The 11,552-nt window shown below is 41.7% G+C and overlaps 1 long non-coding RNA gene across 1 annotated transcript; it reads left to right on the forward strand.

The window, feature by feature from the left end:
- Window positions 1–6,504: 6,504 nt before the first annotated feature.
- Window positions 6,505–10,184, forward strand: LOC149972485 (uncharacterized). The gene is made up of 2 exons (XR_016491208.1): window positions 6,505–8,771; window positions 9,043–10,184. It is a non-coding gene; the product is annotated as an uncharacterized LOC149972485 (long non-coding RNA).
- Window positions 10,185–11,552: the final 1,368 nt, after the last annotated feature.

Below are 11,552 nucleotides of genomic sequence, written 5' to 3' on the forward strand. Positions count from 1 at the left end.
ATTCTTGAGCATGTAATACAGCTTTCCTCAGTATGAGATCCTCGTCAACACGCTCTGCTGTCAGACTCGGCATGCTCAAGAGGGTGACATCTGTTCCAAATGTCAGTCGTGAAGCAGTGACGCCCATAGCCATTATCTTGACGTTAACTGATTTCGCCTTTGAGTTGTCTCGCTGGAATTTCTTACTCTTTCAAATGACTGCTCGACTTGAACTTGTTCAGTTGTTAGAAGTGTGCGCTTAGTGTTTTTCTGCTTTTCTGTGTAGCGCTGTATTTTTCACGCCGCCATGACATCATATAGGTATGCACGTCAGCTTTGACATCAGCGTTAAACTAGACATCGGGCCGATGCCGATGTTGGCATTTTAAGCTAATATTGTCCGTCCGATATACTTACCGATATATCGTGCATCCCTAACTAATTGAATATGTTTCTTCATGTAAGGTACATTTCAACATTAGAAAACGGCATTTTTGGTCCATGTGTTGGGATATAAGGGAAAAGGGTGTATTCTTAGTCATAAGGATGCCTGCCTACACCTCTGCTAGTACTACACTAGATGGCAGCATAGGCCTCTCCAAGCCAACTCGCCCTTACATATACACATCCGTTCAAAAGTTTGGGGTCACTTAAAAATGTCCTTGTTTTTGAAAGAAAAGCACGTTGTTGTCCATTAAAATAACATTAAATTGATCAGAAATACAGTGTAGACATTGTCAATGTTGTAAATGACCATTGTAGCTGGAAACGGCTGATTTTTAATGGAATATCTACATAGGTGTACAGAGGCCCATTATCAGCTGTCACGACCGTCTGAAGAAGAAGTGGACAAAAGCGCAGAGTGGTGAGCGTATATTACTTTATTTATATAAATGACGCCAACAAAATAAGAAACAAAGAATCGACGTGAAGCTTACGAGGGCTATAGTGCCACTAACAAATATAACTTCCCACCATAACAAAAGGGAAAAAGACTGCTTCCCAGTCAGAGACAACGATAGACAGCTGTCCCTGATTGAGAACCATACCCGGCAAAAACATAGAAACACAAAACATAGAAATCAGAACATAGAATGCCCACCCAAATCACACCCTGACCAAACCAAAATAGAGACATACAAAGGCTCTCTAAGGTCGGGGTGTGAGATCAGAAACCATCACTCCTGTATTCCAATGGCACGTTATGTTAGCTAATCCAAGTTTATAATTTTAAAAGGCTAATTGATCATTAGAAAACTATTTTGCAATTATGTTAGCACAGCTGAGAACTGTTGTCTTGATTAAAGAAGCAATAAAACTGGCCTTCTTTAGACGAGTTGAGAATCTGGAGCATCAACATTTGTGGGTTTGATTACATTCTCAAAATGGCCAGAACCAAATAACTTTCTTCTGAAACTCAGTCTATTTTTGTTCTGAGAAATGAAGGCTATTCCATGTGAGATATTGCCAAGAAACTGAAGATCTCGTACAATCTGTGTCCTACTCCCTTCACAGAACCGCGCAAACTGGCCCTAACCAGAATAGAAAGAGGAGTGGGAGGCCCCAGTGCACAACTGAGCAAGAGGACAAGTACATTAGAGTGGCAGTTTCATTAAACTGCCAAACATCAGTCTCAACGTCAACAATGAAGAGGCGACTCCGGGATGCTGGCCTTCTAGACAGAGTTGCAAAGAAAAAGACATATCTCAGACTGGCCAATAAAAATAAAATATTTAGATGGGCAAAAGAACACAGACACTGGACAGAGGAACTCTGCCTAGAAGGCCAGCATCCTGGAGTGGACTCTTCAAAAACAAGGACATTTCTAAGTGACCCCAAACTTTTGAACGGTGGTGTATATATATTTTTTTAAGTAATTCTTGCAGAAAAACCATATCTGTTGACAGTCTCTTTTAAGTGTTCAAGAACCATATGCTTTTTCTTTCCTTCCAGAACAGGTGTATATATACTGAGATCATGTGACAGATCATGTGATACTTAGATTGCATGCAGGTGGACTTTATTTAACTAATTATGTGACTTCTGAAGGTAATTGGTTGCACCAGATCTTATTTAGGGGCTTCATAGCAAAGGGGGTGAATACATATGCACACACCACTTTTCTGTTTTTTATTTTTATTTAATTTTTTAAAGAAGCTCTTTTTTTCCATTTCACTTCACCAAATTGGACTATTTTGTGTATGTCCCTTACATGAAATACAAATAAAAATCAATTTAAATTACAGGTGGTAACACAACAAAATAGGAAAAATGTCAAAGGGGGTGAATACATTTGCAAGGCACTGCAGATGGAGACGTAAATCCGACAAACTGGAATAAAAGCCAGACTGTCACGAGTCGGTCTTCTAGCCATCGCCAATCCACCTTTCATTTTCCATTTGTTTTGTCTTGTCTTTCTGCACACCTGGTTTACATCACCTACTAATTAACATGTGTATTTAACCCTGTTCCCTCCATGTCTGTGTGGGGTATTGTTTATTGTCAAGCTTGGCACGCTTCTGACTGGTTTGCGCCGGGTTTTGTTTTACCCGTGCTTAATGGCAGCCGGAACTTTGTACTTGGGTTTTGTACTTTTTCTGCCTCACTTGTTCTGTGGGCATTTGTTTTGTGACGCGGTTGCGTTCTGTATTATGATTGCCTAAGTAAAGTGCTTTGTCCATTCATCTCTGCTCTCCTGCGCCTGACTTCCATGCACCAGCTACACCCACCATTGACACAGACTAAGTCAGTTGCACAGATGGAACTATCCAAGCAGAAGATACATCTCCTTCAAAATGTTGATATTTGGTTGAGTTGACAACCAAACACAATTCAATATCCAGTTTGTCTAACAAAAAAAATATGAATGTCTCCATCTTAACCAAAAATGTAAGTTAAAGAATATGAGTAAATCTGATCAAACTTGAAATGCACATCAAATAAAGTTTGATTTGATTTATTCCTATTCTTTAACTTGCATTTTTGGTTGAGATGAAGACGTGAATCCGACATATTAATGATTAACTTGAAGACTACATTTCAAATCAACCAAAGCTCGAAACCTTAGGCCTATCTGTCTTGTCTCTTTTTAGTTGAACCCTGGGCTGAATTGAAACAATAGCTGTTGATGACTTTGCAAATGCTATATAAAAAGGAACATTCATTGCACGACTTTTAAAGTATGGTTACATTTAATTCGCTCTACGAAGTGAAATCTACCATTTGGAATGACTTCGATAGCAACGGTGAGTATATTTAGTAATTAAGAGATCTCTCAATAATCATTCTCACAATAGCACATTGGTAGTAGTCAGTGTCAAATATCAAAGTTAAGCAGAGCTGGGCTTGGTTAAAAACCTGGTTGGAAGACCAAATGAATAGCTGTAGATAGATCAACTCTCCAGTAGTAGCTGCTGCCCAGCCTTTCCTGATAGTGGATATAACGTGGAAGATCTGATGTTGTTTCAAAGGTAGAAATATAACAAATTACACAAGGTTTGTCTACATAGAAAATTGGTTACAATGATTACATAATTCTGCGGCTTAAATTTCACCCTCAAAACAATTTCTTTTCCACGTAGATTCCACATCACAATACGTTGACAAATACGTTAAAACAGTTTGTGGCCAGTGGGATGTCCATAAGAAAATGTAAAACTGAAGGATGCAGCCGCAGATAAAACTCAAACAGGTCAGTCTTTCGTAGCAGATCTAACCCTTGAAATGTGAAGGTGACGTTACAATTCAACAGCCTCCGACACCCACCAGCCTACCGCTGTCTTAGTTGTCACAGCAATTTGAAGTGAAGTGAAATAATTAAACAGAAGGGGCACTTTTGAGATCTTTGGCATCACAAAAATACATACAAATTACATTTAGGCTAGAAGAGAGTGGGGACCTTTGGGTGACCGCTGTCTAATTCCAAAAACCCAAGATTCCATTTGAATCCCAAATGAGGGTGCTGAGGATGAGCAGAGAGGAGGAAAGAGAGGCAAGACAATGAGGACATTGGATTGAGGAGCTGAGTTGTTATCATCACAACCCAATAACCTCGCAGTCTATTCTCCTTCCCCTCCTCATCCGTGGTGCTCATTACCCAGTGAATTATGAGTGAAAGCAGGCCAGGGAAACCGGGGCTCACCCTGGAAGGTCACTGGGTTCATTTTTAAACCCTACCTTACATACACACTACACAGGGTAGTCATGCCATCTATATGTGCTTCTCTGGAGGAGGTCAATGTTGTCAAGGACGGAGAGCATTCAATAGCAATATAAGTCTTGTCCAAACAGGTTATATGCGCCTCTTCACTTTACAGTGCCCAAGCTGTATTGAGAACAGAGGGAGACAGAGAACCAGAGATGCTTCGTGATATTTTCCTCATGACTTCTCCATGCTTTGTTGACTATGAACATGCTCGTTTACCCGACCGTGGGACAGACTATGTTTGTTCCTACTGCTGATGATATCCGGAAATGTGCATGTACACCCTGGCCCATCTACTTTTGCTAGCCCTAATTTTGACTTGTGCTCTGATATCTACTTCACTGATTTCTGTGCTCATAAAATCCTGTGTTTTCTGCATAATAACTCTAGAAGCTTATTACCTGAAATTGATCAATTGAAAGTGTGGGTTCACAGCTCCAATCCAGATGTGTTGGTCTTACTGGGACGTGGTTACGAAAGAGTGTTTTGAACACTGATGTTAACCTTTCTGGTTATAACCTTTTTCGGCAAGACAGATCTTCCAAAGTTGGTGGAGTGGCAATCTTTACCAAGGAACACCTTCAGTGCTCGGTTGTCTCCAACAAGTCTGTCCCAAAAGCAATTTGATTTGGTTTTAAGCTTTAAACTTTCAGATAGCTCTTTGTTGACTGTTGCTGGGTGCTATCATCCTCCATCAGCACCAGCCTGTACCCTAAATGCCCTAAGCTCTCTCCTGGCCCCTTACACTAAGTCTGAATTTGTCCTGCTAGGTGACCTAAACTGGGACATGCTTCAACCACCTGACCAAGTCCTAAAGCAATGGGAGTCCCTAAATTTTTCTCAGGTTATTACCAATCCCACAAGGTATGACTCCAAACACCCAGAAAAGGCTACTCTGCTCGATGTTATCCTAACAAATAATCCTGATAGGTATCAGTCTGGTGTTTTCTGTAATGACCTTAGTGATCACCGTTTTACAGCCTGTGTTCATAATGGCTGCTCAGTGAAATGACCTGTCCTGGTTTGTCATAGACGCTTGCTAAAAATGTTTAATGAGCAAGCCTTCATTCATGTCCTGGCCTCTGTAAAATGGTGTAGAATCAGCTTGATCCCTGCCGATCCCTGCTGTCAGTGGTATTGTTAACATACGCACCCTCATAAAGAAAATTTGAATTAAAACAGGTTCAGCCCCTGGTTCGACCGTGATCTGGCAGTTACTCCACCTCAAAAATTAAGGTTGGAGAAATGCTCGGCACATGCATACTCAGGCTGACTGGCTCTCGTTCAGAAATACGTGCAGTCAGGCTATCCAGAAGGCCAAAGTTAGTTACTTTCTGGATCAGTTCTCTCTCTGTGGGTCTAACCCCAAGAAGTTCTGGAAAATGGTTAAAGAGCTAGAGAATAAACCGTCCTCCTCACAGCTGCCCATGTCCCTTAATGTTGATGATGTGGTTGTTACTGACAAGGAGCACATGGCTGGGCTCTTTAAATCACCACTTCATTAAGTCAGGATTCCTATTTGACTCATTCATACGTGCTTGCCCGTCCAACATTTCCTCATCTCCCACCCCTTCTAACAGGCCTAGCCCGATGCCCCTAACCTTTATCTCCCCTGCCCCGCTACAAAAGTTCTCCCTGCATGAGGTCACTGAGTCCGAGGTGCTAAAGGAGCGCTCTACAACAAAGCTTTCTTTGTGTCCAACAAGCTTACACTGCCCTTAACCTTGATCTGAGTACCTCCAAAACAAAGGTTGTGTGGTTTGGTACGAAGAATATCCCTCTCCCCACCGGTGTGATTAGAGCTTGAGGTAGTCACCTCAAGCAGGTACTTGGGAGTATTGCTAGACCGTACACTGTCCTTTTCTCAGCACATATCAATCAAATCAAAGTTCATTTGTCACGTGCGCCGAATACAACAGGTGCAGGCCATACAGTGAAATGCTTACTTACAGGCTCTGTAAGTAAGATGGTTTAACCTTAGCTGCGGGCTAAGGTTAAATCTAGACTTGGTTTTCTCTATTGTAATCGCTCCTCTTTCACCTCAGCTGCCAAACTAACACTGATTCAGATGACCATTCTACCCATGCTAGATTACGGAGACATAATTTATTGATCTGCAGGTAAGGGTGCACTCGAGCGGCTAGATGTTCTTTACCATTCGGCCATTAGATTTGCCACCAATGCTCCTTATAGAACACATCACTGCACTCTATACTCCTCTGTAAACTGGTCATCTCTGTATACTCGTTGCAAGACCCACTGGTTTATGCTTATTTATAAACCCGTCTTAAGCAGGGGTGGGCAACTCCAGTCCTCGGGGGCCTGATTGTTGTAACACTTTTTCTCAATCCCTAGCAAACACAGCTGATTAATCAAATTGCATTCTAAACTGAAGATCATGATTAGGTGATTATTGGAGTCTGTTGTGTTCGCTGGGGCTTGGGCAAAACTGTTAATTTTTTTAACCAGGTAGGCTAGTTGAGAACAAGTTCTCATTTACAACTGCGACCTGGCCAAGATAAAGCATAGCAGTGTGAACAGACACCAACACAGAGTTACACATGGAGTAAACAATAAACAAGTCAATAACACAGTAGAATTTAAAAAAATATATATATTTATAAAAATAGTCTATATACATTGTGGGCAAAAGGCATGAGGAGGTAGGCAAATAATTACAATTTAGCAGATTAACACTGGAGTGATAAATTATCAGATGGTCATGTGCAGGTAGAGATACTGGTGTGCAAAAGAGCAGAATGGGGATGAGATAGGTAAATTGGGTGGGCTATTTACCGATGGACTATGTACAGCTGCAGCGATCGGTTAGCTGCTCAGATAGCAGATGTTTAAAGTTGGTGAGGGTGATAAAATTCTCCAACTTCAACGATTTTTGCAATTCGTTACAGTCACAGGCAGCAGAGAACTGGAAGGAAAGGTGGCCGAATGAGCTGTGACACCAATCAGGCCCCCGAGGACTGGAATTGTCCACCCCTGCTCTTAAGCCTCACTCCCACCTATCGGAAATACCTACTGCAGCCCTCATCCTCCACATGCAACACCAGTTCTGCCAGTCACATTCTGTTAAAGGTCCCCAAAGCACACACATCCCTGGGTTGCTCCTCTTTTCAGTTCGCTGCAGCTAGCGTCTGGAACAAGCTGCAAAAAACACTCAAACTTGACAGTTTTATCTCCATCTCTTCATTCAAAGAGTCAATCATGGGCACTCTTACGTCAGTAAGTGGCTGCTCCTTGTGATGTATGTTTGTCACTACCTTCTTGCCCTTTGTGCTGTTGTCTGTGTCCAATAATGTTTGTACCATGTTTTGTGCTGCTGCCATGTTGTGCTGTTGCCATGTTGTGTTGCTACCATGTTGTTGTCATGTTGTGTTGCTACCATGCTATGTTGTCGTCTTAGGTCTCTCTTTATGTAGTGCTGTGGTGTTTCTCTTGTCGAGATGTGTGTTTTGTCATATATATATATATATATATATATATATATATAAAATAATATAATAATTTATTTTAAATCCCAGCCCCCATCCCCGCATGAGCTTTTTTGCAAGTAAGAATTTGTTCTCAACTGACTTGCATACTTAAATAAAGGTTCAATAAAATAAAAAATAAATAAAGGAACAGACTAGAATGTCTCTGTTCTATATCATATAAGTACAGACAGTATAAAGTGAATGAGTACAGACAGAGAATGCAAGTCATTGAAATGAAGAAGAAAGTTCATGGTGGAGAATAGAGGACTTTTATTCAGCTGAAAGACATGTCTTCAAGGCTGCATGTTTTTATTTTTACACTTTAAAGGTATGGCATAACTAGCTTTGAAGCATCTACAGACTAATTGTTGTAGTGTCAAACATTTCCCAAATGTAATTCATTATTTTGGATACAGATTTCAAATATATGCCATACACCCTTCCCCCAAGGACTTTTCTATGGATTTCATATAAGGGAGATCTAAAGCATCATGATTACATTTCAAAAAACAACTGCCAATCGGCAGATAGCCTAGTGGTTAGAGTGTTGGTCCAGTAACTGAAAGGTTGCTGGATCAAATTCCTGAGCTGACAAGGTCTGTCGTTCTGCCCTTAAACAAGGCAGTTAACCCACTGTTCCCTGGTAGGCTGTCATTGTAAATAAGAATTTGTTCTTAACGGACTTGCCTAGTTAAATTAAAAATCTATTCCAGCATGATGACACCACAGGACGGTGGATTGTAGCCTACCAATGAGCACGTTATTTAGAAAAGTTGATTGTTTAATTGAAATAAATGAAGCCGAAGTCATATGATAAACTATAGGCTAGATAAATAAAGTTGAAACGTTATTAGAATTTGACAGCTAGCTAGCTAACTAGCTAAACAGAGAAGCTAAGCTACTTTAATTCACTAGCCAGCTAACTCTTTCAAATAAATGCTATTTTTAATTATGGGATATGCCAAATAGAGCTACAGACACAGCATGACATTGGCAATAAGATAATGGTTTCTTTTATTTCAGTATTTCATTGTGGAGTCAATTGAGGGGACTAGCCTATGTTCCATGAAGCCATTAGAAGACTGTTGCTGACAGAAGAGGTATGCATAAATGATGTATAATAAATGATGTATAATGAGTCTTGGTGATTCAGTAGCTTAGGTAATCCTTACATTACTATTAACGCATTATCTATGTTTTGCTCAGTCTGGCAGTAACACAGAACTATCAGCGGGAAATCTGTCTTTCGGCTGCTGCCGAAGTAATGATAGGTCTGCAAAGCATTTTGTCTTCATTTTGGCAGATGAGCTCATGCTTATTTCTGAAAATTAGCTCATGTTTTTGCTCTTTTGTATTCTTCTCTGGAACCAGTCAAGTGGCTAAGGAGTTGGACCTGGCTAAGGAGTTGGACCTGTGGCAGAAAAGTGTCGGGTTTGAATCCTGGGCAAGGCACCGGAGAAAAAAAAACTGCCTGAATTGATCTGACAACTGGAGGGCTGCTGGGTTCACATCCTCAAAACATTCCCCTACCGTTGGACCCTTGAGCAGGGCCCTTGAGCAAGGCCCTTAACCCTGCAACATGCTCTCCATCCAGGGGCGCTACATGCAGCTTGAACCTGTGCTCGTCTCAACTGTATGTGTGAGGTCTGCTGTTTGAATATGCTGGTATTATTTTATTCATTATTTAACTGTTTATTCAATTATATTCTTAGTTAAAAATATTACTATTTAATAGTAGGAGCCAAAATTCATAAATGGCACCATGCAGTGTTCAATATGGAACCTTTTTGGTTCAGTGAAGAACCCCTGTTGGGTTCTGATTTATGAACCCTATAAAAATGGTCTAATATAGAACTTTTAGTGATTCCATATATGAAGCAAGCAATACAACCACATTTGGTTCTAAGAAAACTTTTTTTCTAAGAATGTATGGTAAATTATGGCTGGCATTGGTTACAATCTGCCAATAACAATAACAACATAATCAGCTATATATGGGGTTGGTAGTCCTAGTTGGAGGCTATCTTATTGTGCACATGATGGAAGTTAAAGGTTAATGGGAATTATTTAATGGGAAACAAATGCACTGACTAATATGTGATTAAAATGACTGACTAAAACAAGACTAAAGCGTTTTAGTCGACTGATAAATCAACATAAGAAGGATGTAATTACCAAAATTGGACTAATGCTAAAAGGTATTTTAGTCATAAAGACTTCGACTACAATAGCTGCCAAAATAAACACTGCTACTTTAGCATGTGAAGGTCGAAGGTCAGCCGTGGGGCTAACCCAGGTCAAGGGGGGATCAAATCGGTAGATAGCACCTATGGGTGGTAGCAACGGGGTTTGGGTGAAATGCCACACATGCAGTTAACTCTAGTCCCCAGAGAATGCTGGTGTCACTTTATACCTAGTTGCCCCTTGCCTGGTACTAATGTGTCGAGTTTTGCTGGTGAGATGCTCTGACAGTCACCAATCAAAGCCATCATTAAAGTTTAAGAGACAAATCAGCCGTCTGTTAGTCTCTATACTGTACCTTTACAATCCCGTGGAAACAAACTCCATCTCCTCCTAAGCGCAAGTTATTCATCCAAGACATAAAAAATGCATGCACTTAACAATATAACTTGATCTGTCCCCGGGAGAATGGCCTTTTCAAAGAAAAGAAAATCCCCTTTATTATAAAGTATTAGCAGGCTAACAATAAAATACTATTGCAAATGTGATGAGTAGCCTATGCAAAGGACAAGATTCTGTAACAGTAGTCACTGCAGCCTAAAGTAAATTTAAACAAATGTTCCAAAATGATGTAATTACGCCATACAGAAATAACTCAATCCCGGTCATTTTATTACATTCATTTCTGTTAATTCATGGATTAATTAGACCTACAGTGTCATGACTTCCGCCGAAGTCGTGTTTTGGCGGACGTTCGGCGGTGGACGTCACCGGCATTCTAGCTATCGCCGATCCACTTTTCATTATCCATTTGTTTTGTCTTTGTCTTACACACCTGGTTTGAATCCGCCAATTACTTGTTCATTATTTAACCCTCTGTTCCCCCATGTTTGTTTGTGAGTAATTGTTTGTATGTAATACGGTCCGTTATGTGGGCTCGCTTTATTGTATTGTATTTGTCTATTTTTGAGTAAATTAAGTTTATTTACTCATATCTGCTGTCCTGCGCCTGACTCCTCTACAAAAGCTACACACAGACCTCATTACAGAATTACTCACCAAGAATGGAGTCAGCCGGAGCAGACGCCCTCCCTGTGGCAATAGAGGAGCGAGTCCAGTAGCACGCGACCATATTGACACGTCTGGGCACTGCCATGGATCGCGTGCTGCAAACTATGGATCTTTGGGAGAGAGGGGGAGGTCGTCCAGCGCCTCCACCACCCTCACCACAGCAGGCCCCACTGTCCACCTCTCCTTCACCCGATCCCAGCGGGATTCGGCTCGCGCTCCCAAGGGAGTATGATGGGACGGCTGCCGGATGCCAGGGGTTCCTACTCCAGCTGGAGCTCTACCTGGCGACCGTCCACCCGGCTCCTTCGGGACGTGAGAGCGTGTCCGCTCTCATCTCCTGCCTCTCAGGCAAAGCCCTGGAGTGGGCCAACACCGTATGGAGAGAAGGAGACCATTGGACCATTATGCAGAGTTCACCCGCCGCTTTCGGGCAGTTTTCAACCACCCGCCTGAGGGTCGAGAGGCAGGTGAACGTCTGTTCCACCTGAGGCAGGGGCCAAGGAGCTCGCAGGATTTCCCTTTGGCCTTCCGGACCCTGGCCGCCAGCGCGGGATGGAACAACAGGGCCCTGGTCGATCACTACCGGTGCAGTCTGTGAGAGGACGTCTGTCGGGAGTTGGCCTGCCGAG

This window comes from Oncorhynchus mykiss, chromosome 23, assembly GCF_057628025.1.
Source record: "Oncorhynchus mykiss isolate SJ-2025 chromosome 23, ASM5762802v1, whole genome shotgun sequence".
In the NCBI taxonomy this organism is placed as follows: Eukaryota; Metazoa; Chordata; class Actinopteri; order Salmoniformes; family Salmonidae; genus Oncorhynchus; species Oncorhynchus mykiss.